This window comes from Alosa alosa, chromosome 10, assembly GCF_017589495.1.
Source record: "Alosa alosa isolate M-15738 ecotype Scorff River chromosome 10, AALO_Geno_1.1, whole genome shotgun sequence".
NCBI lineage: Eukaryota > Metazoa > Chordata > Actinopteri > Clupeiformes > Clupeidae > Alosa > Alosa alosa.
In genome coordinates, this window is record NC_063198.1 from 17,149,200 (window position 1) to 17,163,896 (window position 14,697).

At 40.5% G+C, this 14,697-nt stretch overlaps 1 protein-coding gene across 3 annotated transcripts in view; it reads right to left on the reverse strand.

Moving 5' to 3' along the window:
* LOC125302265 (metabotropic glutamate receptor 4-like) overlaps window positions 1-14,697 on the reverse strand; it is a 198,764-nt gene that overhangs the window by 79,911 nt on the left and 104,156 nt on the right. The gene's annotated exons all lie outside the window — the stretch shown is intronic.

The window sequence follows — 14,697 nt, forward strand, 5'->3', positions numbered from 1 at the left end:
ACACCGATCATGCACGCAGGAGCCAAAATCCGATGTGGCAGCGTACGAGATTGCACGTCTGTTAAACTGTACCGACAGGTGGGCGAATGACAGCAGCCCATAGATTTCATGCCCACTTCCAGCTGATTGCAAGACAGTTCATCACCGGCACGGCTGTGCCCCCTGCTGTGCCCCCTCATATGGATCGGCACATGTGGTAACAGGAGGAGTGTGAGGACCAGGGGGACCGGGGGAGTTCATTTAGAGATAATGTGTGGCTGTCGACTTGACATGCGGGGGGTCACCCACGAGCCACAAACATGCCCCCTGAGATCCAGGAACCTGTGGGCAAGTGCACACTGAGGCCTGGCTTGTCAAGATAGCACTTCAGAGTCTGATGTGTGCACAGCTTTATGTTAATGAATGTAAGGCACATTTACAAGAAGATCTTCAGGGAGTTTAGGGGGTTTTACTAATGCAACTTTGCCATGACCACAGATTAATACAAGGCATTATTTTATGTTATTACACAGCTCTTTACAAGGCAAGTAGAACGCCATTGACTTGAATGGGCTTTCCCAAAGTTATAAAATATTTTTATGTAATTACCGCTGCAAACATACTGTATAATTACCGCTGTCAATGGCAACGGAGTTTGTGCTTTTACTTCTGCTTCTACAGGTATTTCATATCACTACGCAGGAACTGGAACTTCATTCAAAAGTGAAAACAGACGGTTGATCAGCTGTGTTCTAAAGAATGTTTGATTCAAGTTCAACGTGTGTTGTTGCGAACTATGTTTCTCAGCAAATGCCACGATGAACGGTAACAAATAGGCTAGGCTATGTAGGCTAAAGTCATATCGTGGGAAGTTTATTATTTTGTTTTGGCAAGTAGCCGTGTAATAAGCGGGATAATGTATAGAACGCCGGTAATTATTGGGAAAATAAGTCCCTTCAGGGCGGAACCATATCCCTCAGCTGCGCGTCGGCGTCCGGTTTGCCCTGTCGGGACTTATTTTCCCAATAATGACCGGCGTTCTATACATTATCCCTTACTTAAATAACCTTTTATTGGTAAACACCTCAAATTTCTGTGCTTATACATCATGATTTGTTACAACTGCCATACATTCTAAACATTAGCTTAACATGAATTTGAGTTAGGTTCAAAAGTGACAGTTTGCTCATAGTCTCTAAATACTGTGTACTTCATAGTATATTCACCGTGTGATGATGACTGCCAAATTTTATTAAGTGTCACCAAATGCCACTTGATGAAGGTTTCAAAGGCATTGTTCCCATCCTCCCATCTGTGACAGCTCCAACATTTGTCAGTGATTCAAAGGGGTGTGTACAAGAGCTTAATAAGTATTTATTCAAGCCAGGAGAGAGGCGCAAAGCTCTCTTCACGGCAGGGCTGTCAAATCATTAAAAAGTTATCACATTTTATAATTTCTTTAAACATTTGCTTTGAAAATGTGAATATCTATGAAAAGCTATGCATATTGCATCGAGTTAAGAATAAAAAATGCAATGGCAGTTTCTCATTATTTAGATTATTTTCAACAACTGGCCCCAGGGCGAAAGCAGCTAGTAATACTGTTACTTATATAAGAGTACTGCTAATAACTTTCTTTAATGACAACAATCAAAAGGAATTACCAGACTAAACTGATCTGGAGATAGTGATAATTTAGTTCTTCAAAAACAGACACAATCTCACAATCTTACATAGCCTCACAAGGTCAAAGGCTGTGTGTGTCCATCTGGAATTAGTCTGAGGCCATAACGATATGAGACCTGAAATTAGGGCAGACATGCCCCATTATTTGTTAACAGCTCCTCATATATCAGCCTGTCAGGAGCTATATTTCAGTGAGTATGGTTTGTTGCACCAGACCCAGTTTTCTGGTATTGGTCACTGGTCATCTAAAGCAGTGTTTCAAACAATGAGTTCCACCTCAGAAAACAATTGGCTCTCCACCATTAGTACAAGTACCACCATTATGACTGGCACTGAAATACAGTAAGTCAATTTAACTATATATTTAACATTGTACACACTGTTTTGCCTTGTTTTTGTTTGTTTGTGTGTTTGTTTTTTTTTTTTTTTAAGAAAGACAAAAACTTCTTTCAATTTAACTTCAGTGATCGTAGGGTTAAAGATTTTTTATTACATATATTTTGATATAATGGTGTGATTATTTCGTCTTTCATAGGTGTCTAGGTGAGTGAGATCTTCCAGACATGTAAAATACACTGGACAGGCACGGGGGCGCTGTGGCACGGCTGGCTGTGGTACCTGTGCCGCATTTGGGTCCGGGTGCCCACGGGGGCCTGGGTTCGGGTCCGACCTGGCCGGGTCATTTCCCGATCCCAGCCCAACTCTCTCTCCCACTCGCTTCCTGTCTCTCTCTTCACTGTCCTTTCACAATAAAGGCAAGAAGGCAAAACATATATGAAAAAAATCAAATAAAATACATTGGACAGGCAAAGCTTTGTGTTACAAAAGAGGAGTCAATAGAACTAATCCATGGAGGGGAAGAGGGAATGACCCTTTCTAAAGACAGAGATACAATTGAATGTTTCATTTTTGGAGATTACACAGTTACACAGCCTCATCCGTGTGAGTCTGAACACGAGCACAAAGAGCCCACAAACACGAGCACAAAGAGCCCACAAACATTGCTCATAAAATAGGTAAATGGAGAAGAGAGAAATCTACATGTTTGTGCCACCACTCCTCCTTTTATGCCTGAAAGGCCCTGTTGGTTACCATGACAACAAGCTAGATAGATACCCACATCCACTCATTCATGAAGGCTCATGTAATGAGACATATTTCTGTCCTAAAAGACAGTGCATACAAGGAATAGCAAAGGAGGGGTAAGTGCCAAGAGTCTGTATAAGATCTCACATGGAGTTTCATGGAGTCGTCATCATCTTCAAAGACATCTTCAAACATTTCATACTTAAATTACACATTCACATCCTAATGTCAAAGTTAATTGTTCTCAAAATAATTAAAAGCACATCAGTTATGGCAAGCTACAACATCTGTAATATTCCTAATTTAAACTTTATACGTTTCCCTGATGGATATTGCTGGTAGGTCATTATGATTAATTTGTTTCTTTATGCACATTGTCTGTTAGAGAGACTCTTTTGTACTTAATGGGGTGTGACGTCTCATTCAAAAATTTGAAAAATATGTAACACTCTGAGGGACAGGGCATGAAAGACAAACAGAGCATACTTTTTGCAGTCTAAATCCCATACACCAAACATATGGCTTGAGTTTGCGATCAATAACTGATTTTCCATGACCAGATGAATCCATAAACTTCTGTTTATCTGCTTATATTTGTCATTGTTCCTCATAGGAGTATGTAGAACCAAAAGGAGGTGTAGATATCCTATGGAGAATATATGGAACCATGGTTATAAGAGATTGTTGTCTGATTTGTTTGAAAGAAAAATAATGAAAACAGCTTTAGGCCAGGTTTACATCCCTAAAGAGGTAGCTGTGCCACACAATTGACCGCAACTGTACAGGGAGTAACTTAACGTAGTAAATCTGCAGGTTTATTTTAGTGCTGCAATAACTTGCCCTATAAGAATGGAATTGTCGATACTTTGAGGCCGGCTTTTAACAAAGAAAAAAATAGAAGGTGCTGTAATTAGCAGTTAAAAAGACAACCAGGCTGACATCAGCAAGGACTGGTACCCACTGACACAGAAGGCTTGCTTGGCTGGGAAGAAGAGTTGTTAAGAATTAGCCTTTAACTTTTGTTGATGGACTGAATGTAGAGGAAACAAATAAGAAATATGATTCAGATTTTATAAGTATTAGTGTGGAAAATGTATGATTGTCATCCTGTAGTGAGTGACTAAGCATTTGCAGTTTTGTCATCAGCCCTTTCACAATGAACTAACTCATCTCCTCTGGTAAAGGAGTAGTTTCCAGTGCCATCCATCAGTCAGTGTTATTCCAAAGTAATTTTTCATGTGACAGTCAATGCATTATCAGTCTCTGGGAACCATAAAACGAAACGGGTGAAATGAGATTACTATACACCTGATGGAGGCCATCAGTAATTTTGTGCTGGGTGGGTTAGACATTCACATTTACATTCTGACAGCTTTACACAAAGCTACATACATCCTGACAAGCCCAAACACACAGATAGAGTCAGATAGTCAGATAGAGCACTCCGGGGATGATGGATATCCCCTGTAAACAAAAACCCTTCTCAGCATTGTTTTACTGAGGCCCTCACTGTGACATGCTCGGTATTGTTTTAGGGGGTTAACAGCATTCATAATATGCTGACTGAATGAATTATGTTTACACTCCACAGTCTTCCATTCACTTCTAAGTTAATTAATGAGGGAACATACTCATCCACTTTATTAAATGATAAACAACATGCTCAATGGATAATTGATCACTGAGTTATATATCAGTAAAGGAACTCAATGGCTAGATCCAGGCAGATGTGTGGCTGAAGAGTTCTGGATAATCTAACACACACAGTGCATCATGAATCCATGAGCATGTTATCAACCACTCCCTTGGCCCTATAGTGTGCCCAGTAAAGTGTGGGCTGACTTGCTGATGTGTGTTTACTCCAAAGGGCCTTGTGAGCGTTGCGTAAGAGCTTCCTCGTATGTGAAGGTTACGTAAGAGATTCTCGTATGAGACACTCTGTACTTTTTGTCATTTCACAGGAGAAAATAAAATAAATGCCACAGCTGTATGCATCTTCACCCAACACTTTGCCAACCTTCACGCCTGAGAAAGAAAGCATTCATTTTCACCTGTGTGCTTTCACTTTCCTCTATCCCATAACCACACCTATGACTCATGTTTTTTTTTTCTTATTTTCACTCATATTTCATATCCAGTGAATGAAAAGGCAAGTATGGAGAGTGAGAAAACAAGACCAAATAACCGAAATATTGGATGGTCAGTAACAATTTTAGTGTCTTACCTCTCGCTGTTTGTAATGGAAATAAAGTGGTAACGAGCAGAGATGAGGGCAGTTACGTTCACACGGTCTCCAACACTTCAGAGAGCCCTCTGACTTACTCAAACATTAAACAGAATTTAAAAATGACCACGAGCATCCAGGAGGATGAGAACAAAAAAGAAAACTTCAATGAGGGAAAAAAAAGAAGATATGACAATAAAGCCGATCTCAAGAGGAATCCTGCTGGGAATGAGCAATGAGATCGGAGGCAGAGTGTGAAGAAACCGATGACGATGCTAAACAGGCACATTGGTAAACTCTGAGGTACACAGAAGAGAAAACGAGCACCCATTCACTAGACAATCAATGAGCTGATGAAGAGCTGAGTGTAGATTAAGCAAGAGCTTTGATTAATTCACTCATAAAATAGGGAAAACACACAGAGACCATTGAAAGAAAAAGGCTTTGTGCTGTAAAAGCGCCTAAAGACCAAATGTGTAGACTCTTTTTTTGTATGTTTTGTTCACTGTTATGTGAGCATATGTTATGTTTTGTTCACTGTGTCATGTGAGCATATGTTATGTTTTGTTGTTCACTGTGTTATGTGAGCATTTGTTATGTTTTGTTGTTCACTGTCATGTGAGCATATGTTATGTTTTGTTCACTGTGTCATGTGGTCATATGTTATGTTTTTTTCACTGTGTTACAGTATGTGAGCATTTGTTATGTTTTGTTGTTCACTGTGTCATGTGAGCATATGTTATGTTTTGTTCACTCTGTTATGTGAGCATATGTTATGTTTTTTTTCACTGTGTTATGTACTGTAAGCATATGTTATGTTTTGTTGTTCACTGTGTTATGTGAGCATATGTACTGTAAGCATATGTTATGTTTTGTTGTCCACTGTGTTACTTTGATCTCCCAGTTTGAGTCAGAAATAATACTGTTAATAATAATAATAATAATAATAATGTTAAATAAATGAACAACTTTTGTGTATGTAAATTAGTGTGTGCATGCGTGCGCTTGCTTTTGTGTATATGTGCGCTTGTGAGTGTGTGTGGGGGTAATAGTGTGTATGTGTGTGTGTCTACTTATGCCTACATGTGTGTGTGTGTGTATGTTTGCTTGTGAGTATGTGTGTGTGGGAGTAATGGTGTGTGTGTGTTTATGTGTGTGTGTGCCTGCTTGCCTGCATGTGTGTGTTTTTATGTGTGTGTGTGTGTTTGTGCAAATGCATGCGTGTACGTGTTTGTCTTTATGTGTGTGTGTGCATGCGTGCCTCTGTGTGTGTGCGTTTGAGTCTGTGTGAGCGTGCCTGTGTGTGTGTGTGTGCGTGTGAGTCTGTGTGTGCGTGCCTGTGTGTGTGCATGTGCTTGTGTGCGTGCGTATGGCTGCATGTCTACTGTGTGTGTATGTGTGTCTTTATGTGTGTGTGTGTGTGTGTGTGTGTGTGCATGCATGCGTGGGTGTGTGCGTGTGTGCGTACCTGGGGGCAGTGTGCTGTAAGTATGTTGGGGATGTGTGTTGGAGAAGCTTCCTGATGAAATAATGAGCTGTGTATGTAGGGGGGGCAGTGTACTGCAAGTATGGTGAAGGGACTTACTATTGCAAGCAGAGTACTGTATGTATAATGTATGTGAGTGATGACAGTGAAGATGTGTGTGTGGGCGGGAGGGGAGTGGAGCAGTGACTGTGTGTGTGTGTGTGTAGTGTGTGTGTGGGTAGGTGGGGGCAGTGTGCTGTAAGTATGTAGAGCAGGGGTCTCAAACACCCGGCCCGCGGGCCAAATCCGGCCCGCGTCCGGCCCAATTCCGGCCCGCGACGTATGTCGAAATAATAATATGATCCGGCCCTTCAGACTATTTTTAATTGCGACAAACAACGATACTGATTAAAATAGACGATAGTTCCAAGTACAGTGACAAATCTCATTTGTACTCTGCTCCACTATGTGCTAGACATCCAGAGCTTCATTCAAACCCAAAATCGCTGCGCAAAGTTTTCAGGAAATACTTGTATTAGGCTACACGAGAGAAACACAAAGACGTGCATTTGTAATGACGCGGAAGTGATGCAGGCCATAGTGTTGCATAAATTGAAACAGAAATTAAGCAGAAATAGGCCTACACCAAATGTTGAAAAACGTTTACGTGTGATGAAGTCTTAGGCAGGCTATGTTATTCACCTATTCTAAATCTGAAGAAGAATATCCTTTTGGAGATATGATCCATCGTCTATTGAATGGAGGTGCGTCTGCGTGTAGCTTATGCGACGGTGTCCGCTAAGCATACCATGCTTATTTCGACCCTCTGCCCAACATAGCTTGGAGGTTGCAGTGGTAATCGTGATGATAGTGTCCGTAATGGCTGTGGTACAGACAGCAGGGGGGGCTAGTAGAAATAGGGCTCTAAACTACAAAGTCACCCGCAATATGATGCGAACTTCTGGGTACTCAGATTACCCGCGATAGGAACTGATTTTGACCAGAATACTTTATTGTAGGCCTTGTGGTTTAGAAACCATATACATCTTAGGTGTTGGTATACATCTTAGATGTTTTCCTGTTAATTTGTTATGTGGGTAATATGAAAAAGGAAAGTAAACCTGCTCAAATATGTTCATCCAGTATTTACTGAAATGTGCATAATTTGAGGTGCTTGCCATCCAGTGGCAAATTAGATGGGTAAATTTAGTTTTACTCAAAGATTTTTACATTTACAGTAGGACCTTATCTCTGACCACTTTCAAGCAATGGCCTTTGAAATTTTGATATAAAAATCAATGGTGTTGCTTTCTTATAGTTTGCCAGGTTTAAAAATGTTAAAATATTTTTATTTATAAGCTAAGGTTGCTAGCACAGGTGTCTAAAAACTAGATAAAAAAACACTTGCACTTTCTGTTTGCAGTTTTGTGTGGTAAAAAAAAAAAGAACATTGCATTTTCAGAAATAGCGGCCCCTCCAATCAGATGGCGTTGGCAGAATTGGCCCCCAGCTCATTTGAGTTTGAGACCCCTGATGTAGAGGATGTGTGTTGGAGAAGATCCTGATGAAATAATGAGCTGTGTATGTAGGGAGGGGGCAGTGTGCAGCAAATATGTAGAGGGGGCTTACTGTAGCAAGCAGTGTACTGTATGTATAATGTATGGTGATGACAGTGAAGATGTGTGTGTGGGCGGGAGGGAGAGGGAGCAGTGACTGTGTGTGTGTGTGTGTAGTGTGTGTGTGGGTAGGTGGGGGCAGTGTGCTGTAAGTATGTAGAGCAGGGGTCTCAAACACCCGGCCCGCGGGCCAAATCCGGCCCGCGTCCGGCCCAATTCCGGCCCGCGACGTATGTCGAAATAATAATATGATCCGGCCCTTCAGACTATTTTTAATTGCGACAAACAACGATACTGATTAAAATAGACGATAGTTCCAAGTACAGTGACAAATCTCATTTTGTACTCTCTGCTCCACTATGTGCTAGACATCCAGAGCTTCATTCAAACCCAAAATCGCTGCGCAAAGTTTTCAGGAAATACTTGTATTAGGCTACACGAGAGAAACACAAAGACGTGCATTTGTAATGACGCGGAAGTGATGCAGGCCATAGTGTTGCATAAATTGAAACAGAAATTAAGCAGAAATAGGCCTACACCAAATGTTGAAAAACGTTTACGTGTGATGAAGTCTTAGGCAGGCTATGTTATTCACCTATTCTAAATCTGAAGAAGAATATCCTTTTGGAGATTATGATCCATCGTCTATTGAATGGAGGTGCGTCTGCGTGTAGCTTATGCGACGGTGTCCGCTAAGCATACCATGCTTATTTCGACCCTCTGCCCAACATAGCTTGGAGGTTGCAGTGGTAATCGTGATGATAGTGTCCGTAATGGCTGTGGTACAGACAGCAGGGCTAGTAGAAATAGGGCTCTAAACTACAAAGTCACCCGCAATATGATGCGAACTTCTGGGTACTCAGATTACCCGCGATAGGAACTGATTTGACCAGAATACTTTATTGTAGGCCTTGTGGTTTAGAAACCATATACATCTTAGGTGTTGGTATACATCTTAGATGTTTTCCTGTTAATTTGTTATGTGGGTAATATGAAAAAAGGAAAGTAAACCTGCTCAAATATGTTCATCCAGTATTTACTGAAATGTGCATAATTTGAGGTGCTTGCCATCCAGTGGCAAATTAGATGGGTAAATTTAGTTTTACTCAAAGATTTTTACATTTACAGTAGGACCTTATCTCTGACCACTTTCAAGCAATGGCCTTTTGAAATTTTGATATAAAAATCCAATGGTGTTGCTTTCTTATAGTTTGCCAGGTTTAAAAATGTTAAAATATTTTTTATTTATAAGCTAAGGTTGCTAGCACAGGTGTCTAAAACTAGATAAAAACACTTGCACTTTCTGTTTGCAGTTTTGTGTGGTATTTGAAAAAAAAGAACATTGCATTTTCAGAAATAGCCGGCCCTCCAATCAGATGACGTTGGCAGAATTGGCCCCCAGCTCATTTGAGTTTGAGACCCCTGATGTAGAGGATGTGTGTTGGAGAAGATCCTGAAGACTATGTGCTGTGTATGTAGGGAGGGGGGGCAGTGTGCAGCAAATATGTAGAGGAGGCTTACTGTAGCAAGCAGTGTGCTGTATGTATGTGAGGTGATGACAGTGATGTAAGTGTGTGTGTTTTTTGTGTATGTGTTGGGGATGGGGGTGGGGGGGGGGAAGGCAGAAAGGCTAGGCAATCAAGGACATGGGTAGATCACACACATGTATAAACACACAAAAACACACACACATAAAGACACACACACACACATACACACACAGTAGACATGCACCCCCAATACACAGCACATTGTCTCATGAGGAAGCTTCTCCAACACACATATTGCACACTGCCCTCTCCCCACATACACAGCACACTATCCCATCTCCCGTGTCATCCCCCCAACACACACACCAAGACCCCTGGCAGTTAGGTTAGCCCCCATAAATGCACAAATAGTCTGACACCAGACATAATTTCACTGCATTTCTTACATCCAGTAACTATATGCATGTGACAATAAACTTCCTTGTATCCTGTACCTTATATATTAATTTATTGTATGGCCCCCCATGAACGGAATACCACGAAACTTGTCATGCAATCAAAGGGTGTCATAATGATCCTACACCTCCAAATTTGTGCAGTTTTGACCATGTCAGCCAGAGATACCTGTTATGGGATGGGTTGACATGGGTTGACAAGACCAACATACAAAAAAATGTGGTCCTCCTAGGCCATACGGTTCTCGAGATATTCACAGAAAACTACCCTCCTTTCGGGGGTCCAGTCCGGCGTCGGGGCGATGGATCAAATGAAAAACAATGGTTGTGTGTCATCCTTGTGGGGCTACATACCCACCAAGTTTTGTCCAACTCTGACTAAACCTTTGCTGGTGACGGTCATAGTTAATAATAACAAAACTCAAAAGCAAGTAAATAAAGTAAATGTATGTGAGGACATTATACTGACTGCTAGCAAAGTTGACAATGTGTGGTGTTATTATATGTTTTCTCATAGTTGTGAAGTAAGATAAAATGTTATGTCCATAACTATGGATCTATGAGACCAAACGATAGCGGTCATCACGGTCTTACTACAGATAGGTAAAAGGATGGCATCATTATTAAGACCGTGGTGACGGTCAGAGCTAGGTCGATATAGATTGTAACTATGGATCTATGAGACCGTACAATGTCATTTCAAATGAATAGACCACTATGAAAAAGTACTGAAAATGTATTCTTTGAAATAATGTGATGAATGGTATCTAAACTGCTGTTTTGCTGTCTATCATTGAGTGTGTTTTCATTGCGAGAATAAACCGTTTGGAATCAGTTTATTGCCAATATTCTGTTTAACCTGTTTACATGCAAGTAGAATGTCACGTTTTGAGCATATTCCTGTTTACATAGCTCGACATTATTCCGAATAAGTCAGCGACGCAGCCCACAAATAGGCTCCCAACGTCATGACGTAAATCTCCGCTGGTGGAATTCAGTCTTTTGGCTGAATAATACAGTGTCTTCAGGGTCTTCCACCTGTATTTCACTTGTTCAGGCCTATGTCGATAGCCAGCCTCATTAAGTTTTTTAAAATCTTTTTAAAAACGTCGCTATTAGGCTACTGTATGGCATTTTCTTCCATCGATGAACTACATGACATTTGCATGATTGCAAGACATAAGTTTGTCTCTTCGTCTTTCCAAAAGTGTGTGTGTTGTTTCGCCAAGATTAGGAAAGTGTGTGAGAGGCAATTGGTTCATTTTATCTTAATTCTGTGCAAATTGAGCATGCGCAGGCCTACAACACTCTTCCTTCTGGAAGCATATTCCGTTTAAGGTGTTTTCATGACCCAATATTCTGTTTAAAATGGTTTATGAGTAAACCGAATATGGCCTTTTTCGGTTTATTTCATTTAGAATAATGTTTACAAGACACACGCAAATTCAGTTTATTCCCAATAAACTGATTCGAACTCCCACGTCACATACCCCAGTGATTCAGCCTCTCCCTTCTCTTTTCCTTTAACATGTCCTGCAGATCGTTGAACCACGCACACATGCTCAAGATCAACGCATGGGGCAGTTGTCAACCTAAATAAGCACCTTCCTTTCACATAAGGTTTTCAAGTAAAAAAAAATCCATGATATTTTTTATAATCTCCACAGTTCACCTTAGACATTGTGAAAGCTTGGTAGTCCATGTAGTATGTTTGCAGAGCTTTTGGACATGTTAGTGGGTGCTACTGTCTTTCATTCAGTCAATGAAAATACTGTATAATGTTAGATCATAGATAAATAGTCATTAAAACTAAAATTATGTGTGTCCTTTAGCTTTGACTACAATTTCCTAATTTGTGTTGTGTGATGTATGACATACCAGTAATGATTTCAAGATGACAATCATATGGCATCGGAGATGTACAGCGAATGACATTTCCTGCAACAACATGCTGTGTGTGTACCACCTCCATTAATTGCATACTTAATGCACACTGCAAACAGCCCCTTTTTATTATATTTCGCCTTTTGTTTGTGCAAATATTCCCACAGAAACGAAGATCACACAGGCATAGAACTATTTAGCAAACAATATAATCAGGAAGTGTTCCCACAGGCAAGACTTGAATAATTTATCTTTTTTTGTTCAGTTGAGACTCGATTAGCCCTTTATCTTATTAGTATACTATGTGATAGTATGATGAAATTATGAAGCAAATTGTAAGGACCTTGCAGCCTTACATTTTTAATGTTTCATATCCTCTTGTTCGAGAACCAGAGCAAGGGACCAGGAATGTCATGTTTATGAGCTTAAATCCCAAGAAGACATACTGATGAAATGGAAGCTTGCCATTTGGCCAATGGTGGAAATCATGTTCAGAGCCTTCACGTAAGCAGAAAAAAAAAAAAAACAATACAGCAAAAATAAATAAATAAAGTAAAAAACCTACATGAAAAATAAAGTACATCAATATTGGCGGCATTATAGAATTAAAATTGGCGTTATGATCCCTCTGACAGACATGTTATATTATCTCATATTGTATATGAGAAATTGCACACATTGCATTACAATGCTGAAAAATCAGTGTCTTAGCAGCAGCAGTATTCGATTAGCCGCTGGAGGTGGACCTAGTTAGACCTACTTCATGGAGTTATACAGGGACAGATTAATCTGGAGGGGTTCTGTGATGATTCATGGGAGAGGAAAAAAGAAAAGACAACATTGTAATGCCCAGTTGTTATCTTATTTCAGTTTGTGAAATTTTTCTGATCTTTGATTATTTGGTGGAGCGGACAACAACTCACAGACTTCTGAAATGGGACCTTAAAGATGAACTGAACTGGAATTTGAAGTAAAGGTGATATAACAGATGTATTTTATTTCTTCTCATTGGTACAATTATTAAAATGGCTGAATCTATTAAAAGGGATAAAATTGTACGTTGAACGTGGTGTTGTTGTTACACGGGCGCCGCCATGTTGGATTTCAACAATCGGCTACGTCACTGGCATGGTAAGCTACTCTGCACTAGCACTAGCAGCCATTGCAGATAATGAGTCTGAGGCTAGCTGACATGGCTGAGGAAACTAACATTAGGCCTAGCTGAGTTACATATTGGCCATAAGCCATTTATCATAGGCTAGCCTACATCACAAAATCTCATACAAAATGAAACCAAACTAGTGAAACAAAAGCAAACACTTTAACAGGGGAAATTAATTGGGCATGAATCATACTGAACGCTATTTTGTCAATGAGCAGAAACACACACGACATTCAAACTATTGATAAGATGTGCACTATGGAAACTGGTCTGTAACTTTGGACGAATAAATGCCATTGACTTGCCATATCCTGACTTAAAAAACCCTTTTCTTGCTTACTTTATCGCAAACTCGGTGGGGCAGCTAGTCTTTTTCAATTCATAGAAGGGCGAGCCCACATGTGTCAACTTGGGGTAACGAAGTTTTTAGCAGTTTCGAGGGAGGGAGAGAGAGAGCCCGTGTGAGTTGCTGTTACGAGTGCCAGTAGTCCATACTGCGTTAGCCTACATTGACGTGACAATGCGTGTTATATAGCTTATTTGTATATGCACCGTAGCCTTCGCATAGGCCTAATGTAGTGGTGGTGAGTGAGTATGCAGTTGTGTGGAGGATGTACAGTAGGCAATGTGTGTGTGTGAGAGATGGAGGGAGACAGAGAGACAGCGTGCGTGTTGCTGTCTCAAGCGCCCCTCGTCCAGTTTTCTACATGACCTGTAGGCTAGGTCTACAGTAGCCTATGTTGTGCCGCGCAAAATGTATCTATGTTGTACATTGCACAAAATGTATACCCCCCGAAATCAACACATACATAAATAAACATATTTTTTCCCGTCACTTTGGCTTCCTTGAACATTTTCCCTACGTTTCGCCACTGCTTTGCAACAGATAGATTCCAGTGTCCATGCTCCGGCAGCGCCCACACAGTCATTTTCACCCAAATGATCCTACTGAAGGTTGAGCTGGAGCCTGAAACCCATCTAGTGGTAGTCAAGACACTACAGCCTGTCCCTCACAGGCTCAAATTTGTAACCCATGCCATTAAAATTACTAATTTTCGTGTATACATAATATGCTGCAGCTGTTGCCTTCTCAGGTCCTACCATGCCAGTGACATCATTGAAACTGGCAGCGTTCTAATACTAACAAACGCAATTTTGGTGTTGCTTAAAAAAGGCTACGTATTGATTTTTTTAATTATTTTTTTTAGTGTCATTTATTTTTAATTGTCATAATCAACACATTATCAATGTTGATTCTTTCAGTTCAGTTCATCTTTAACTCCAGAAGCCAAGTGTGCGCCTGAAAAATATTTATTATAGTCATATTGTTAGATGTCTTTAGGTATTAGGTATTTTTTCAGTAACGGGGTAATCTAACTAATTATTTTTCCCGTCGTTACAACGCCGTTAACGTTACTGGACGTTAAATGCAACGCGTTACTATGCATTGATTGAATAAACTGTGTAGTCCGAACGCACCCCTGGCTCACAGCTAGTGAGGAGGTGGGTTAATAACGACGTAGGCGATTATAATTAGCTAAGGCAGAGTCATGTTTCATGATAGCCAATTAAAGCCAGTGTTTTTACACACTTGCCAGCACACGCGTCACACACACACACACACACACGCAACATTAAAAGAGATTCGAC